This window comes from Megascapheus bottae, chromosome 9 (genome assembly GCF_031878675.1).
Source record: "Megascapheus bottae isolate mThoBot1 chromosome 9, mThoBot2.hap1, whole genome shotgun sequence".
Taxonomy (NCBI): Eukaryota; Metazoa; Chordata; class Mammalia; order Rodentia; family Geomyidae; genus Megascapheus; species Megascapheus bottae.
This window is the reverse complement of record NC_143517.1, coordinates 13,235,972-13,254,491: the sequence shown is the minus strand read 5'-3', so window position 1 is coordinate 13,254,491 and position 18,520 is coordinate 13,235,972. Positions and strand designations below refer to the sequence as shown.

At 35.2% G+C, this 18,520-nt stretch overlaps 1 protein-coding gene across 1 annotated transcript in view; it reads right to left on the bottom strand.

Moving 5' to 3' along the window:
• Window positions 1-18,520, bottom strand: part of Nkain3 (sodium/potassium transporting ATPase interacting 3) — a 518,782-nt gene that overhangs the window by 223,450 nt on the left and 276,812 nt on the right. The gene's annotated exons all lie outside the window — the stretch shown is intronic.

Genomic DNA, 18,520 nt, shown 5'->3' with positions numbered 1-18,520 from the left:
TGTGGTTTCAGGGACTGGAACTCAGGGCTTTGGGCATGCTACTAGGTGAGCACTGTTACTACTACGCCATGTTACTGGCCCTGGCTTCTTTTCTTATACTAGGAATCAGAAGCTGTTTAAAACTATGGTATGATCGTACATGAGAAACATAAAAACATCTCCATAAACTCTGCAACACAAGCTGAAGTGATAACTGTGATTAAAGACTTGCTGTGGGCAAGTTTTGCTTTGGCATTAGGAATACAATATACTATGGATGAGGATTATAGATAAGTAATCCTGAAAGAAAAGTCTTTTTAAGACAATGGTTGCTACCATTTATTGAGCACCTGAAATACCAAATATTTTGCCTATAATTTATATAAATAATCCCATTTAATTCTCATCAAGCTTTTTTGAGCTAGTAGACATATACTTCACAGTAAATATACAGAAAGTGATACCGAAAGAGGTGTAGTATTTTGCTTACATATTACATGGCAGGTGAACAGCACATATGGACTTGAATACCAAACTATCTGAAATCAAAATCCTATATTATTTCCATCATATATATTTTTCCATTATAAATACTTTGTATTGTAATTAATAGAAGGGTTACATTATATTTGCCAGATAGAAGATGCATTACTTCTCACATATTGATACCCCTTCTCATGTTTTTCCCCATCTTCTTCCCCCCACCCCTCCCCTCATCTTGTTTCCCCCCTTCCCTTTCCTATTTCAAATAAACATATATATATATATTATATCAGATAACAAGGTAAGATACTGTAAAAATATAAGATTAGAAAACTACTAATATGCTGAAAAGAGGTACAGAGAAAACTAGAATTCCTTAAGATGATTTAGTATTGTGTAATAAAGGAGTGACTGTATCTCAGAAAAGGAAGCACTTAGATTGGAAATATATAATAACAAAGAAAAATGGATAAATTTGGTTGAATAATAGAACAATGCATCAAGGAACTTGCTAACTTTAAATACAGGTGATGATGAAATGTGCAAAAATTTCCATGGAAACTATGGGTTAGCACAGTGGAGAAAGCATTTGCACATTAATAATTTATTTGACTATTTTGTTGTACGTCAACAAAAATAAACAATTCAGAGTTAAGGTAATATCATTGTAGTTTCTGATGTCAAGTTTGCCACCAATTGTGAGCTATCACATGAAATCTTAATTTAAAGGAATGGAAAATTCCAGTTGCAGATCCTAATGGAATTAAGGTAGAAACCAATCACATAAAGAAAGCTGGAAAATTCCCAAATACTAAGAGATTAAACAACACCTTTTTTAACAACACCTGGGGCAGGAAGAAATCTCAGTAGAAATTTAAAGATATTTTGAACAAAGTAAAAGTTATTTAACTCTGACTCGCCAAGGTTTGTTGGATGCAGCAAATTACCACTTAGCTGAGAATTTGCAATGTTGAGTATGTTAGAAAAATAAATAGAACATCTTGGCAAAGAAGAAAGATATACAATTAATCATCTAATCATCAGAAATTAGACAAAAAGATTAAACTCATATAAGTAGAAAAGGGTAAATAATGAAAACTAGAGTATAAATCAGTAAAATTTAAAAGACAAAATCGGCAGTAAAGAAAATCAAAACCAAATGCATAAATTGAATAATTGAGGTAGTGGTATTTGTACTTAATGCCTTGTTCCTACCAGGCAAGTGCTCTACTGTCTAATTAACACTCGCAGCTTTTTTGCTCCTTGAGTTTGTTTTTCAGATTGGATCTCAAATTTCTTCCTGGACTAGCCTAGTGAGTTTCTGCTTCTACCTTTCAAGTAGCTTGGATTATAGAAATGTACCGCCACATCATCATAAGAGATCAACTTCTGCAAACATCCATACATTTGAAGAGCATCTAACCAGGCTAACTCAAAAGAGCAGAGGATGATACAAATACAACCATCATTTACAAACAAAGAGACATCAATATATATCCCATATTAAGAGGATATTAAAAGAATCAAAGCACTAAACACGAGATGACAGAGCTATAAAAGAGCAGCAACATCAAATTCTGGGGAAGAAGAGGAACTGAATCATATTCAGTTGTGGGTATTTTCTCTAAAGCTAAATGTGGATCAAATAATAAAAAATGATTAAATTCATGAGCATTTCTCTTGAAGAAATGAAAAGAGGTTAAAAACCATGTATGTAAGTGTTTATAGCATCCTTTATTCAGAGCAGTCAAACATTAGGAATAGCACAGATGTTCTTTAATGGGAGTATACTCAGACAAACTATAGCACAGCCAGACCATGGAATACTATTTCGAAATAAAAACAAATGAACCAACACATGCAACAGCTTAGACAAATCTTCAGTGAATTATATAAAATGAAATAAGATTAGATTATATGCCATAGAATTCCACTCTTGAAATGAAAAATAATATGTGGAGATGCAGAGCTGACGTGGTTATTGAGGGTTAAAGACCAGATGGAAGGGAAGTGTGTGTGTGTGTGTGTGTGTGTGTGTGTGTGTGTGTGTGTGTGTATGTGTGTGTGTGCGTGTGTGTGTGTTGATGTGTGTGTGATTACAAAAGGCTAAGAAGAGGAATCTTTTTTTAAATTATTTGTAATTAATAGAAAAGTTATATTATATTCGCCAGATAGAAGTTGCATTCCTTAACAATCCTTGCTACCCTTCTCATGTCTTTGTCCCCATTTCCCTCCTCTAACCCCTCCCATCATCTTATTTTTCTTCCTTCCCTATCCTATTTCAAATAAGCAAATAAGCATATATATATATATATACTATATCAGATAACAAGGTAAGATAGTGTAACAATATGAGATAAACAAGGGACAACAAAAGAGATGAGAAATAACATAATACATTAAGAAAAACAGTCACACCTTCTACCTCTCTTGTTTCTATATCTTGGAGGCCCTTTCATTTAGTCTCATCCTATACGGCCTTATGTATCTAGGTTTTGCCCTATTGTAAACCTCTGGTAGGAGAGTCCAAGGTTTATACTAATTATGACAAATGAAGGAAACCATTGAGCCTATGTAAAAGGAGGGATGGGGATCTACTGCATACTGTGTGCATTCTGCATCCTATATGCATCTATTTACATTCTGCATCCTATATATATATGCTACACATTAACCATCCTATATCCTATAATTTTGCAAGATAAAGAAAAGGTACACAAACTGTTCTTGCATTATATTACATAACTGTATGTAAACATGTTTAATTATGTTTTTCAAATATTGTTTATGATATAGGAAAATGCTCTTAATAGAATATAAAATGCAAAATAGAGATGCTTTAATGAATAACTAATGTGATATTACCTGCATATACTGAGAAATAGGATTAGCAAAATTCTGGGTTTACCTTTGAGCAGACTATGGGGAAAGATGGAATTTTTTTCCTTCAGTACCACTTATTTTCCCAATTTTAGAAAAAATAAAATCGTACACTGCATTTGTATTTAGGAACAACAAAATCAATCCACCTAGGCATGACTGCCCATTCCACACTGAATCCCAAGCTTCAGATCTTTCCTGGCACAGTGCTAGAAGAAAGGGCACTTTATTGAAAATCTGGATCTCATATTAAGTAAACGATCCTTTCCTACTCTCCAGAATGACTTTTATAATTAATGGGCTAATTTAACTTCAAATCTTCAAGTCAGTAATATTAATTAAAAAGTAGACATGTAAATGACCTTCTGAAAGGACTTCTCTCTTAATTTGCCCACAAGTGAGCACTTAAGTTTGCTTCTTAATCAATACCAGGAAGTTGGCTAGAATTAATGCTAGGCCCCTCAGTTTCTACCATTTGCAAGACCTCACAAGATCTCTACACTCGAACAATGTGAGACTAGCCCTTTATTTTTCTTTAATTTACCTGACCTTTCTGGTAGTAAGTGAATTTAAGGCCTTTATAGGCTTGGACTGAATAACTGGCAACTTTCATTACTTTAATCATTGACTGAAAAGCTTTGGGAAATGTCAGCCTTTCTAGGCCATTGTTGAATATGCTAATCAGATCATGAACATCTTTCTTAGATGAGAAAAGGACTTGATTCATGAAGAAAGTTATAGGATGTAGTTGGCAGAAGGAGCTAAGTACAATTTTCTGTTTTATCACTAAAAGAAAATTGGAATTCTTTCTTCATTCCTAGAAAATGGTTAGCATAATTGTAGCTAGCAAGTTTCTAAAAACTGACACTGACAGGAAAAAAAAATGTAGTTGCCTCTTCTGGCAATCCCTTTAGTCAAAAATCAGTATGTGTGCCCCAAATCAGGTACAATACATTCCAAATTATTCCTAATTTCCTTTCATCATTGACATTACTATTGATGGGCCAGGGGAAGGAGACATGGGCGAATGAACTATTTTAAAACATAGCAATATTTGGATATTGTAAATTAAAGGAATTGGAGAAGCAGAAAATGCAGGAAGGACTTGATGACCCTCCTCTGAAGCTACTCCTTAGAGGAGTTCAACCTGTTCTCAGATGATAGGAAGCGTCTTCCTTCTGAAGGCAGGAGACATAGAGACACAGAATGGTCAGACATTGCTAAGTTCCCTCAGGTCACTCTCCTTGACTCATTCCCACCACAAGTTTCCATGATCGTCTACCTTCATCAAACCCAGGTAGAGCTATTTCTTCAGGTCTTCATTCCCTTATAAAGGTTCCTATCTGTTACCCAGGCCTTAAACTTAAATCTGTGTCTTTTTGTTTCTTTGTCATGTCTTAGGGAGCTCCAGCCAATGAACCCAAATCGGGTTCTTTATTACATATCCCTACAACTCTTCCTTTAGATCTATCCCTAGATTAATTCATTTCTGTACGGGAGTTTGGACTCTGAGATTCGCGAATGTCCAGATCGCTTGTTTGGCTGGTACTCTACCATTGGAACCATGCCTCCAGTCCTGCTTTATGTTGGTTATTATGGAGACTGCAGATAGAGTCTAGCAAACTTTTTTGCTTTGGCTGGCCTACAACTGTAATTTTCCAATCCCAGCCTCATAAGTAGCTAGAATTATAAATATAAGCCTGATGGGTTCCCAGGAACCAATTCATTTTCAGTTTCAAAAATTTTTGCTGTTTTTAATGTACTATGTGAATTTATTTCCTTACTCCTTTTTTTCTTTCTTTCCCCCCCCCCCCTTGTGGTTTATTGTCTGTTTTTGCATCTGATTTTGGTACCTGTTGTATTGTATATACATTTATTTGCTTATTTGAATTAGGGAAGGGAAGGGGGAAAACAAGGTGATGAGACAAAGGACAAAGGGTGAACCAGTGAAACAGTTGATATTCACAAGACAATATGTTGCAAATGAACTTTATGAATTGAGAGGGTGGGGGCTGTGAGGTGGGAGAAAAACATGGGAAGGGGTAACAATGTTCAAGAAGCAATGTACACACTACCTTACCAAATTAACTGTAATCCCTCTATATACCACCCTGATGATAAAATTTTTTAAAAGAATGTTTCTTGGCCATCTTAACAAGTATTTCACTAATTTCTCAGTAGTTAAGACTATTAAAACTAAGAAAAATTCTTTCAGTATTTCTACCAGCTACCTTGGCTGTTTCAGGTTTGAAGGCTTCTATTCCCTTATTAAAGTAAGTGACCTTGTTTGGCAAATGCCAAGTTGAATTCAGCAATGGCAAATGCATATACATATCATTCAACTGAACTATGAGAAGCAGCTATGGATTAGATTTAATTCTGTGCATCAGAGACTTCTAGTCACATTTACTAGTTAAATTTGAATGCAGTTTCTCCAATTTGGAATCTGAAATCTAACACTCATCAACAAAAAATTGAAGCATTTAACAGTCCCATTGTGGAAATACATATAACTATTCATTTGTAGTTCCAAGAACCCAATCAATCTGTTGGAACCTTTCAAACCCAAATGTATATTATATCCCTGAAAACATTCATGAATGTGGGCGCACGTATTTTAAGTTGGAGACCCTTTGTCAATAGCTGATGGTTTAGTGTGTCTTCACTAGAGGATGTCTTTTCTCAGATATGATTTATTATCATGCAGAATGTAATGGCTAGGAGCCCAGGAGGCCTAATGAGTGGAAGGCTCTAAACCCAAGGTTCCTGTGCAGAGAGAGTGATAAAGATCACTAATCACTAGTAAACACAGCAAGTGGCATGGCCTGTGTTTCCAATTCTAATAACTCCACTGTGACAATAAAATTTTTCAGATAATTTAGGAACAAAGCCTTTGAAGATATAAATGCTGATTTAAAGTCTTTGATACATGAATTCACAGGATTCTTATGCAAAATCTTCTTCTGTCCTCTTCTGCTCTGCAGCTCTGAGGTCAGCTCTGGGATGCATATCTGTTCATTCATAAGTCACTAGTATCTTAGGCTATCCAACTGCTGAGATAAAACAGAACACTCCTCTGAGGGGAGAAGAAAGAGGCAGGAAGCATGATACTTTCTGTCCTGTTTGCTTCTTCTTTTCTTTCTGTGAATGTTTTCTCTTATTGGATATGATCTTAGCCTTGAAGAGACCAGTCCTAGATTAAATACTACATTTGCCAAATATCAACTGGCTGACCAGTTGTAAACTATTTATTTTTTGTTAGCTTCATTTTCTGTTATCTAATATGATAAAGTATACTATCTTTGGAAGATTGATTTTAGTAAAAGGGAGCACCAAAGCAAGCCTGCTTGGAACCCAGTGGATCTGTCTTCTTTCTTTGCATCTGGCTCCACGTTCTAAGATAGTGTCTCTCTCACTCTGGTGAGATACTGAACTATTAACAAGTTCATTGTAAATATTTTTATCAATTGTCTATTAATTAAAGAATCCAGGACTAATGTGTCATAATTAAACTATAAGTGTATGTATGTGTGTATGTATTTGGTGCTTTTCCCTGTTTCTGGAACAGCAGTGATTTAAAAAAAAAAAAAGGCGATTTCCTAAGAGCCTAGAGTCTTTTGCTGTTAATAAGGAGTTTTTTTTAAAACAAAAGTTTATATTAATGGAGTGATTCTCAGGAGTGGAATAGGGATATATAGCATCAGTGGAGCTGGTGGCCAGGGGAACAATCCACGAGACTAGAGGTTTAGGCCTGTCAGCCCATATTTCTATGGGGAGCATGAGTTTAATCACCAATAGCCACTGATTTAATCAATCATGTGTACATAGTAAATCTTTGTTACAAACTCTTCAACTATGGCATTGTGGGAAATTCTGAGTTAGTTAACACATCAAAGTATTGGTTTGTACTCTTTGTCCATACCTTGTTTTATGCCTGATTTTCACTTGGTTACATTCTAACAAAGCAGCAATACTAGGTAATGTAATTTCTTAAATTCTGTGAGTGGTTCCAGGCAGTTATGAATTCTGAGATGTGAATTTGTAGTTGTCTGGGTTCAAATTCAGGTGGGAGGGATCCCATTGGCAGCTGGAAGTCATGTAGAGTATCTCCTGGGACAGAGTCCTTTACCTGTTAGGTCTGTACTAGTGTTAGAATTCATTTGAGGTCTTTGGATAACTAGGTGGTACTGGAAAACTAGATAAATAAATTCTTTATCGGAAAAAGAAATACACTATTTAAATTTCCCCAAATATCAAAATGTGGGTTTACATAAAATAGTCTCATGGAAATAAGAAGAATTTCAAGGTAAACATACACAGCTTGGGTCATTTTTAAAACCTTTTCTTTTTTGTTTTTAATGTTACATACTAAAGCTGTCTTGAATCAAATTATCCATAGCACCCTCTTCTCCAGAAGTTTCAAGCATAATTATTAGACATACTTCAATTATAAAGCCAAGGATTTTTATTAGAGTTGAAACTGAATAGTAGACTTGAGAAGGTCAGCTTTGTACCCCTTGTTTGAATGAACTCCATTCAGGTCCAAAGGTAGATATGGAAATAGGACAATTAGAGACCCAAGAATGCAGATGCAAACAAACCAAAAAATAAAGGGAAGAAAAATAAGAAAGTGGAATTCAAGAAAATAGAAAACAAGAAAAGGGCTGGTTGAGAAGGGGAAGTGGTAGGGGAAAGGCATACAGTTTTAAAATACTAAGAAGGAGTCTAGTCACAGAAGATTCTGGCCTTCTGTGCCTTCATGTTATTATTGATGCTCTTTCACAGAGAAGAGAGAACAAAATGGGAATGTGAGAAAACAGCCCATGTGGAAAACACAGACAATTTAAAAGTTTTCTAATTCATCATCTCTGATACTTTATCATATCTCATCAGCTCTACTTCTGAACTATATTTAAATCTGACTACTCTCATGTTTTCTCACTACCGCTACTGTCTACCATCATCTACACTACATTTATACATTCATATATTATTACCACTATGTATGTATGTATGTACACATGTACACATGTATGTATGTACGTGTGTATGTATGTATGTATGTATGTATGTATGTATGTATGTAATTATGTGCTGGCATTGGGGCCTTAACTCAGGGCCTATATGCTGTCTCTTAACTTTTTTCACTCAAGGTTAGTACTCTACTGTTTAAACCACAGCTCCACTTTCTGCTTTCCTTGCTTATAAATTGAAAATAAATGTTTCACCACTTTCCTGCCATGGCTGGCTTCGAGCTGTGATTCTCAGATCTCAGCATTCTGAATAGCTAAGATTACAGTTGAGAATAACACCCAGCATAAGCCACCATTATTTCTCAATGGACCACCAGATTTTTTCCCTATTGGGTTGGCTCTTTTGTAACCATTCTTGTCCCTCTTGCGGCTTTGATCCTATTGCTTTCTGATGTTCAACTTCCTAATGGGTTCCCGTTATACTCACACCTACAGCAATCCTCACCTTGACTGATGAAGTTCTTATCAATCCTGCTGTTGCCCATCTAGATAAACAGTGTCTGCCCTCCTCACATTTCTTGTGGTACAGAATCCCAGAGAAACTGACATTCTCCTACATCTGGCTTGCTTCTTCTGTCCCAGAGGACTGTAAGCTCCACCTATTCCATGTTCTGAATTTTCCTTGTTAGCACTTAATTCACATAGCCTGTATATTTTACTACTTGTACATCACATTTATTCCACCAGAATAAATACAAGTTCCTCCCTCCCCCATTACATTGTCAGCACTCATAACAGATGTTTAAATTAGTTGAATAAATATGCTTGATTCTGAAACTAAGACAATGTTTAAGAGAGAATTCATTTTAAATAAAATTCCTAAAGGATTTTCTTTAAAACACAGGTAGAGAATGGACATTTTCAACTAAGCGTTGTGCTTCTGGTACCTTTATAGCAGCATTATTTCTCACCTTTCACACTTGACAAGATGTTTTGATGGCTGCTGCCGTGTTCTGTAAAACACCTAGAGCTACTAGAAGAAAAACACAATATAAATGCAAACTAACAATAAACCACCTCTATGTGTGATTCTCCTAATCAAGAGTATGAAGTTTTCAATGATTTAGTAGAAAATAAAGTAAGGAGTTTCAAGCAGTGAAGCAATAGATCAAGTTGAAATTGCTATAGCCTGATTTAAGCAGCAAGAATTCTTAGAATGTAAACGTATCACAATTTACACCTTAGAGATTCATTCAATTCTGTTTTCAACAAAATTTCTTTCTGACACATTGTAAATATGTCTATGGTTTTTCATAATAAGGTATAAGGAAATTAAGTTTGAAGTATACATGCTTTAATTATAGATGATTGATATTACATAGAAGAGAGCATTAGGAAAAGTTGGAATATATTATTTGTTTGATTGTTTGTTTTTGCCAGTCTTGGGGACTGAGCTCAGGGCCTGAACATTGTCCTTGGGCTTTCCTCAAGGCTAGTGCCCTACCAGTTGAATCGTAGCACCACTTCCAGCTTTTCCTGTGTATGTGGTACGAAGGAATCGAATCCGGGTCTTCATGCATGCTAGGCAAGCACTCTACCACTAGGCCAAACTCCCGGCTCTGGAATATATTGTTTATTGCTATTTCAAAGCTATGCTTTAAAAGCTATATGATAAAAAATCATTTCTATTTGCTAGAGGTGGCAAGAGTATTGTTGACAACATATGGAAAGACCTTAAAGATAGCTAAACCGATTTAGTGCTTCAATATAATGGACTAAACATATTCTATTCATGGACTGGGTATGTTAGTACACATGTGTAATCTCAGCTACACAGTCAGTGGAGACATGATGGTAGTTTAAAGCTAGATCACGCAAAATGTTAGTGAAATTCTGTCTAAGTCAATAATCCAGGCATAGTAGTGTACACTTGTAATTGCAAAAGGCCATATCTAAGAAGATGATAGTCAAGGCAGCCCACAGAAGAAAATGGAAAAATAAATAAGGCAAAAAGATCTAGGGGTGTATCACAGTGGCAAAGTGCCTGTTTAGCAAGCTCAAGGCCCTGAGTTCAAACTCTCATCATGCTGCCTTTTTTTTTTTATTTGTGTTTACTTATAGTTACGCCAGAGTTCTAGCCCAACACTAGTTTCAGTTTATTAAGCAATGCAGTTTGGGGTTTTATAATGAATTATCAATATTTTGCACTGTGTGTTTAATATTTGGTCAGGAATATTAAAAAGTATTTTTTTCTTTTACTTGATGTTGAGGTTTGAACTCAGGATGTTTCTGAGCTTCCTAACACAGTCACTTTACAGTTTGGGCCACACCATTCAGTCAAATGGTATTTTTAAACATAGTATTTTTCTGCTTTTAAAGTAAAACATGAGAAACAGAATGATTTCAGCAAAATGTTGGTTCTGCCAACTCTTTGTAAATGAATTTATAGACACAACTGGATGGATAACAGAGTGAAATGAAACAGATTATGTGTCTTATTTTCACATTGATTTCATTGTTAAGTATGAGAATATTTTGACTTGTTTCTCATATGGGAAGTTAAACTCATTATTTTTTAAAGCAATGTCATTGGTTTAATGACAAGAATGTAAAACAGGTCCTGTCTGGGGTGAGAATACTAATGAGAGCAAAGGGCAAGTGAGAGAGTGAAAGAGGGTGAAAATGATCAAAATGCTTTATTCTCAGGAGTAAAAATTGAACAATGAAGCTTTTTGAGACTGATTTGGGAAGAGAAGAGGTGGTGAGAAGGGAGAGTGATAGGAGAAGTGATTTTGATCAAGGTACTTTGTTTGCATATATGGACATCAAAATGAAACCTCCTTGTACAACTCACCGATGCTAGTAAAAAATGAGAAATAATTGCAATTCTAATTTGTAAGATGCAAGCTTGCTAGGATGCAAGTATTTCTGGAGGCTGGTGGCTCACTCTTGGAATCCTAGCTGCTCAAGAGGCTGAGATCTGAGGATTGTGGTTTGAAGGCAGCTGGGGCAGAAAAGTCTTCTCAAGACTCATGTCCAGTTAACTACTGAAAAAACAGAAGTGGAGATGTGGCTTTGAGTGGGAGAGTACTAGCCTTGAGTAAAAGAAGATAGGAACAGCACCTAGGCCCTGAGTTCAAGCTTGACAATGACACAAAAGTAAATATTGACAATAACTTTCAAAGTGTAGCAAGAGCAGTTTTGATAAAGCTTTGAAAATGATCAGGTACAGGATATATTTTATTGTGTTTAAATCTTGAGCTGCTGCATTTTGTTAATAATTTTTCCAATAGTACACATCTCTAAGGAGAGTCCAGGATTTAAAACTCCCTGCAGGCTAAGACTACTTTTGAGCATGAAGAAACTCAATGTGAAGAAATTAGTGTTACGGACTTAACACCAAGAGGAGAGCGAAGCTGAAAGTAATTATACTAATAAAAAGAGGATTTCTCTGTAATTATTTTTCTTATGAAGCACTGGAAAATAAACTCCTGCTACAGAATGAAAATGACAAGGTCACCTGGGTTGGCACATGAAATATATGGGCAGTGATTTCTTTTCCAAGAAATAAAAGCTCCACATTCAGTTCTCATAAATGCCAAGTGCATGACAGCCCTGAGCACTGCAAAGGAGCTTAATGGTCCTAAGAGAAGTTGCATCACCCTTCTACACAGTGCTCCTTTGCATACATACCTTTTAAAAACTGTTGTAAAGCTGATGTACAAAGGGGTTCCAGTTACATAAGAATGACAATGAGTTCATTTCTTCTTGAACAATATTATCCCTCCCTTCATTTTCTCCATCTTCATCACCTCTCGACTCCCCTTTTCCCCATATTGTAAAGTTCATTTCCAACATAGTGTCTAGTGAGTTTCACTGTAGCCTTGGCTCATCCTTTTTCCCAGCATTTCTTTGATTCTCCTCTATTCCCCAAATCAGATAAACATAGTCAGGAAAAGATATAGAAATTAAAGTCAGTGACAATATGGAATAAACCAAAGGAAAAAAGAAAGAACAAAGAAATAACTGCAAACAGTATACTTGTTTCCATTTTTTGGAGTATATTTTGATAAGCATCATTTTATATGGTCGTATGCATGAAACTGTTGAGCTAATGTGATCCTGTGCTAAGAATGTCCTAGATATAATATAGTTATTACAAAGAAGGGAAACCATGAACCTGTGTTTCTTTGGGTCTGGATTACTTCACTTAATATAATTTTTTCCAAATCTTTCATTTCTTCATTAATGAGGCATTACCACTTTTTTGTGATAGAAGCTCAGAATTCCATTGTATATATATATATATATACCACATTTTCTTAATATTCATCTACTGAGGGGCATCTTGGGTCATCCATATTTTAGCTACTGTAAAAAATACTGTAATTAGTATGGTTGTGCTGGTAGCTTTAGTGTGGCCTTGTTTGTGGTCATTTGGGTAAATGCCCAGAAGTGGGATTTCTGGGTCATAGAGGAGCTCTATATTTAGACTTTTAAGGAACTGCCATACTTCTTTCGAGAGTGGTTGAACCAGTTTACATTCCTACCAACAGTGTAGTGGCATTCCCTTTTGGCTACATCCCCACCAGCACCTGTAATTATCAGTCTTCTTGATAACGCTCATTATAAAAAAGGTGAAATCTCAGTGTTGTCTTGTTTTGCATTTCTTTTATGGATAGAGATGTTGAGCATTTCTTCTTGTGTCTGTTGGCCATTTTTATTTCTTCTGCAGAGAAATCTCTCTTTAAGTCTTTAGCCCACTTATTCATGAGGTTGCTGTTTCTTTGAGGATTTGTTTTTTGCGGGGGATTAATTTTTGAGCTCTAAGTATATTTCAGATATGAGTTTCTTGTCTGATGTATAGTAAAGATTTGCTCCCAATCTGGCATACGCCCCTTTATCTCTAGCAAGAGATGTGTGCTCAGGTGTTACCCATAGCAGGAATGGAGCTGCTATCATGGAAACACAGGTCTTCATATACTTTATAACCTCATTGCTAACTTTAGATGTCAGTATCTGGTTTTTCAGATTGACATCTTAAATTTTAAAAATGCCACATGAATACAGTAACTAGCCCAGTCTTTTCTGTAAATTGCTGCTTGTGGTTTTCAAAAAACATAGTAAATTGCTAGCAATTGACGATGTGTCTCTCTGCAAGGACAACTTTGCTTCTGCAGTTAACATGTAAGTCTTCAATTATTCATGCCCATCACCCAATGTCTAGGTTCTTTTGATGGTCATTGATTTCAGGGTCTAACCTACTAGTCTTTCATACCGAACTGAAATTCATTCTGTGTTCTTGGTATGCAAGACTGATCATACGCAGGCAATGATAACCGCACACTCTTCAGCATCTCCGTTAATTATGAGCACAGTGCATTCAGTACTCATTCAGTGCTTCCAATACCCTATGGTACCTTGAAGCAGGAGAGAATAATTTCTCAGACTAATACTTGAAAAGCCTTAATGCCAAAATAATTCAAATACACAGAGGAAGTGTTTTCTTCATTAATTCTATAATTACAGGAAAAAAGAATAAAGAATGAATCATATCTACGAAGGAAAACATCCGATGGCCCATTTAGAGATAATACTGTCAAACCCACTGCATATAGTTCTGGAAACAGGGTCAAATCATGTCCCTAGACAACTCAACCAAATTGAATTTTTGTTGCTAAAATAAGTACAGAAATGTAGGACTTGATCTGAAAGGACTTCTTAACATCATTTTTCTTTCAGCAGCATATTTTCAAAAGGAGATTTTGTGGGAAGCATATTTTCCTTTTCTTAAAATATTTTCTTGAGACATTCATGTGTGGCTTACTCCTGGAGTTACCCAGCTACTTAGAAGTCTCAGATCTGAGGATCAAGGTTCAGAACCAGTGCAGGCAGACAAGTCTTTGAGACCCTTATCTTACATTTGAAGAACACATCTGTTCACACTTAACAAAATTGACTCTAGATCATCCCAGAAGATTAGAATTTTGTTCTAGCTTTGCATGAATAGGTAGTTCTAGGCCACAGATAGACATGCATGTCAGTTGAGACTTCTCATATTCAGAATGTGCCCCTAAATGATTATTCCTAAAGGTTAATTATCTCATCTCAGGTCTATCCTACCCAATCCCACTGAGTTCTGTCTGCAGTAGGCACAGCACAAAAGAGAGTAGGAGTTAAAGGTGGGTGAATCAACACAAATTCATTATAGAGAATATTCAAAAAAAGTACTTTAAGGAACTTTTTTTTCACTGATAGTCAACTAATAACATGTCTTGGAAAGTCAGCCATTTAAAATTCTCTTTCTCTCTCTCTCTCTCTCTCTCTCTCTCTCTCTCTCTCTCTCTCTCTCTCTCTCTCTCTCTCTCTCTCTCTCTCTCTCTCTGTCTTTCTCTCCCTCTGTCTTTCAGGGTCTGGGTGCTGTCTTTGAGGTTTTTTTTTTGCTCAAGGCCAGTTGTTAATCATTTGAGCCACTTGTGGCCTTTTTTGGGTGGGTAATTAGGGATAAATTAGGGATAAGACTTTCCTGCTTGCAGTGGTGTCAGTGATCCTCAGATCTCAGACTCCTGAGTAGCAAGGATCAGAGATGTGAGCAGCATCTGGCTGGAATAGTCTGAGAACATTGTTCAAATCTCATTTTCCTAGGGAAGGCTGAGAGCAATACTGATAAATGCTGTATTTTTTTGATCTGTAATATTAGAGTCTGTTTCCTTCTCCCTTATCATTTACTCACTACATTTTATTATTGGTACTTACTGAACATCTGTTGGTGACAGGTTCACAGTGGTTCAATTTACAATATTTCCAGTTCACAACTGTGCAAAAGCTATTTTCATTCAGGAATTTTAAAAATTTTAGTTTTGGCCAGCCATAGGTAATAGTGTACCATCCTTTCAGGAAAGTGGTTCTCACTTAGCCATATTCATGACGGAAACAATGAGACTGTAGATTGTACTGTGCTGCTAAGTTACAATGATTTAGTAGATTGAGTAGGTTAGATGTGGTTTCCATATTCTCAATTTACAATGGATTATTGGGACATATGCTTCCTTATATTGAGGGCATTGGACATTTGACAAGAATAGCAACTGGATGTTGCCTTAGTTTTATGACATTGAGATTGAATCGTTACTAGTAAATACATGTGCTTTATATACTTTTCATTTATAGACTTATCTCTAAGTTCTGTATATTTTCAGCTACATATTTCAAGCTCTAAAACAATGTCTTAAACTTAGTGTTTGGTATAAAAGGTAATCTGGTTGTAGGCATTATAGGGCTGGTATGCAATCTCCACAAAGTTATTAGCATCCAGGGCTCTAATTCTTCGTTGATTTTGCTATCCACCTAGTCCAAGATGGCTACCAAATATTGTGACCTTTATGTGATCTGTGAATGTTGCTTTATGTGACAAAGGGAATTTTGTAAATGTAATTAAAATGTGGGACCATCATAGAAGAAAATAATCCTTTAATATTTAGGTGACTTCAATTTACTAATACCTTATCAATAAAATGCTTTCTGGCTTTCAGAATGGCAGAAATGTGAGAAGGATTAGCCACTATCACTGGCTTTGAAGATGAAGGCAGGAATTAAGGCCAAATGTGGACAGGTTCAAGGTCAAAGTCTATCAGAAAGATTCTCCTCCAAGGTTGCATCCAGGAATTTGGCCCTGAGGTCATCTTGACTTGAACTCAATGATTCCCATGTTCAATTTATGGTCTCAGATGATAAATTTGATTGTTTAGTCACTATGTTTGGGCTGGTTTTTACTTCAATAATGCTTAAGGAGAATTCCTAGAAAATTTTCAGTATTTTCTGTTACGTTTCAGTATTCAGTACTTAATCTGAATGAATATACCGACTCATATGAAGAAAAAGTCTTCAAGCCCTACCATCTCAAATAAAAGAATTTTTCTAGATTCTTGACCAGAACAGGAGGGTCATACAGGATAAATATGGACTTCTGTCACCATTTGCCTAATGAAGGGATTGGTTCAACTGATTAGGTCTGAACTCTAGGAACCAGCAGAGTTGTTTTTTTTTTTTTAATGAAGTACTATATATTCTATTTAAAATTAATATATTTGGATAACCTCCCTTTTATTTTTACATTTATACATTTTCATTCAAATTTTTTCACTACTCACCTAATTTAAATTATAGAAGCATATGCTTTTAAAGTTTATATACTTTGGGGAAATGAAAATGTACTGATATTTTGACTCCAGATAGTAGTTCTAAGAAATTCGGCCTTGAAGAGCCTTCTGTATCAGCAGAATTGAATAACTTTCAAAATGCTTTCCTATGTTTTTTTTTTTAAATCATCTCCTTTTTATTTGTTGGCTTGTTTAATTATGAGACACTTTTTAAAGTGGAATGGAATTTCCCAATCAAAGCAAACCTTTCAGAATGCATAGGGAACTATACATCTAAAGGTTATTTGAAAGCATATACATAGAGGGTAGGACAATTTGATGCATGTATATAATATATATAATGATCAAATCATGGAAATTATTGCCATCTAAGAAAATCCATTTTGTGTTGAGACTATTCACAATCCTCTTTATTAATTCTTATAACATGTTTAACAAATCGATGTGAACTACAGTCACTGTACTGAGCTGTAGAACAACAAACTAATTCCTCTTAGTAGGTGCACTTTGGTGCTTTTTATCTAACTTTCCTCTTTCTCCACTCCTTCATTCTCATCTTTAATGACAACTATCCTATTCTATACTTCTGTGGAATCAACTAATTTCAGTTTCTATATTTGAGAAAAGACACAGTTTTTGTTTTTCCTATTTCTTTTTTTTATTTATTTTATCTTATTTATTTATATTTACTTATTTTATTTATTATTTGTATTTATTTATGTTTCCTATTTCTTTAACATAATGTCCTCTATCTAGTTCTTCCCATTTCAATTCAAATGACAGATTTTATATAGCACATTACTAATTCATTGTATGTAGGCCATATCTCAGTTATTTACAAATTTGATGACCATAAAATAGTGCTACTATGAAAACAAGAGGTTTTTCATTGTGGTTGTTGTTTTTAATGTACTATGTGAAGTTATTTCTTTTTTTCCTTCATTTTCCCCCTGTGGTTTATTCTCTGTTGTCATTGTATCTGATTTTGGTACCTGGTGTATTGTTTATTTGAATTAGGGAAGGGAAGGAGAACAACAAAATGATAATGCAAAGGACAAAAGATGAACCAATGTAACAGCGATAATCCAAGACAATGCATTGGAAATGAACTTTACAGCTGCGGGGGAAGAGTTGGGAGAAGGAAAAGTGGGAGAAAAATGAGGGAGGGGTAACAATGTTCAACATGAAATGTACTCATTACCTATTGTATGCATCTGTAACCCCTCTGTACATCACCTGAATGCTAAAATTAAATTTTAAAAAATATTAGTGGGATCCACTATTATTCTGGTGGTTAAAAGCAAATAAGAATTTAAAAAATAACTAACCAGATAAACATATATACAATATATCAGATAACAAGGTAAAATGCTGTAACAATATGAAATAACCAAGGGACAGTAAAAAAGATGAGAGACAACATAGTATATTAAGGACAACAATCACTCATTATATGGCTTTTGTTTCTATTTTGAAATAGAATAGGGAAGGAGTGAAAACATGATGAGGGGTGGGGGTGGGGGAGGGAAAGGGGGACCAAAACATGAGAAAGGGTATCAATGTTTGTGAAGTAATGCACCTTCTATCTGGTGAATATAATGTAACCCTTCTATTAATTACAATAAAAATATATGAAGAAATAACTAAGCATGTTGATCAGGCTCTCTTTTATAATCTTGGAAAATTGCATATGTCATCGGACAAGGATTCCTCACAGGATTATATTCCTAACAGACATTTCTCAACAAAGATAACAAAGATTCTTCTTTCAAAACCAGTTAACACAACAAGAAAATCCAAAATCTTAACAGCATTTATATATGTTTTATTTGTTCTTCATGTTGTTCCTCTGTAATAATCTCATTTTCAAATTACTGCATCACAAATTTTGCAGTAGAATCTGTAAATTACTGTTAAAATAACAGCAAAGTGTCTGAATATAAGGTGTGAAAATGTATTCTCTGTGCAACACCAAAGTATTCTAAAAATACTGCTTGCATGGAAGTTCAGTAGCTATAGACTTCTCAGAACAACTTAATGTTAATC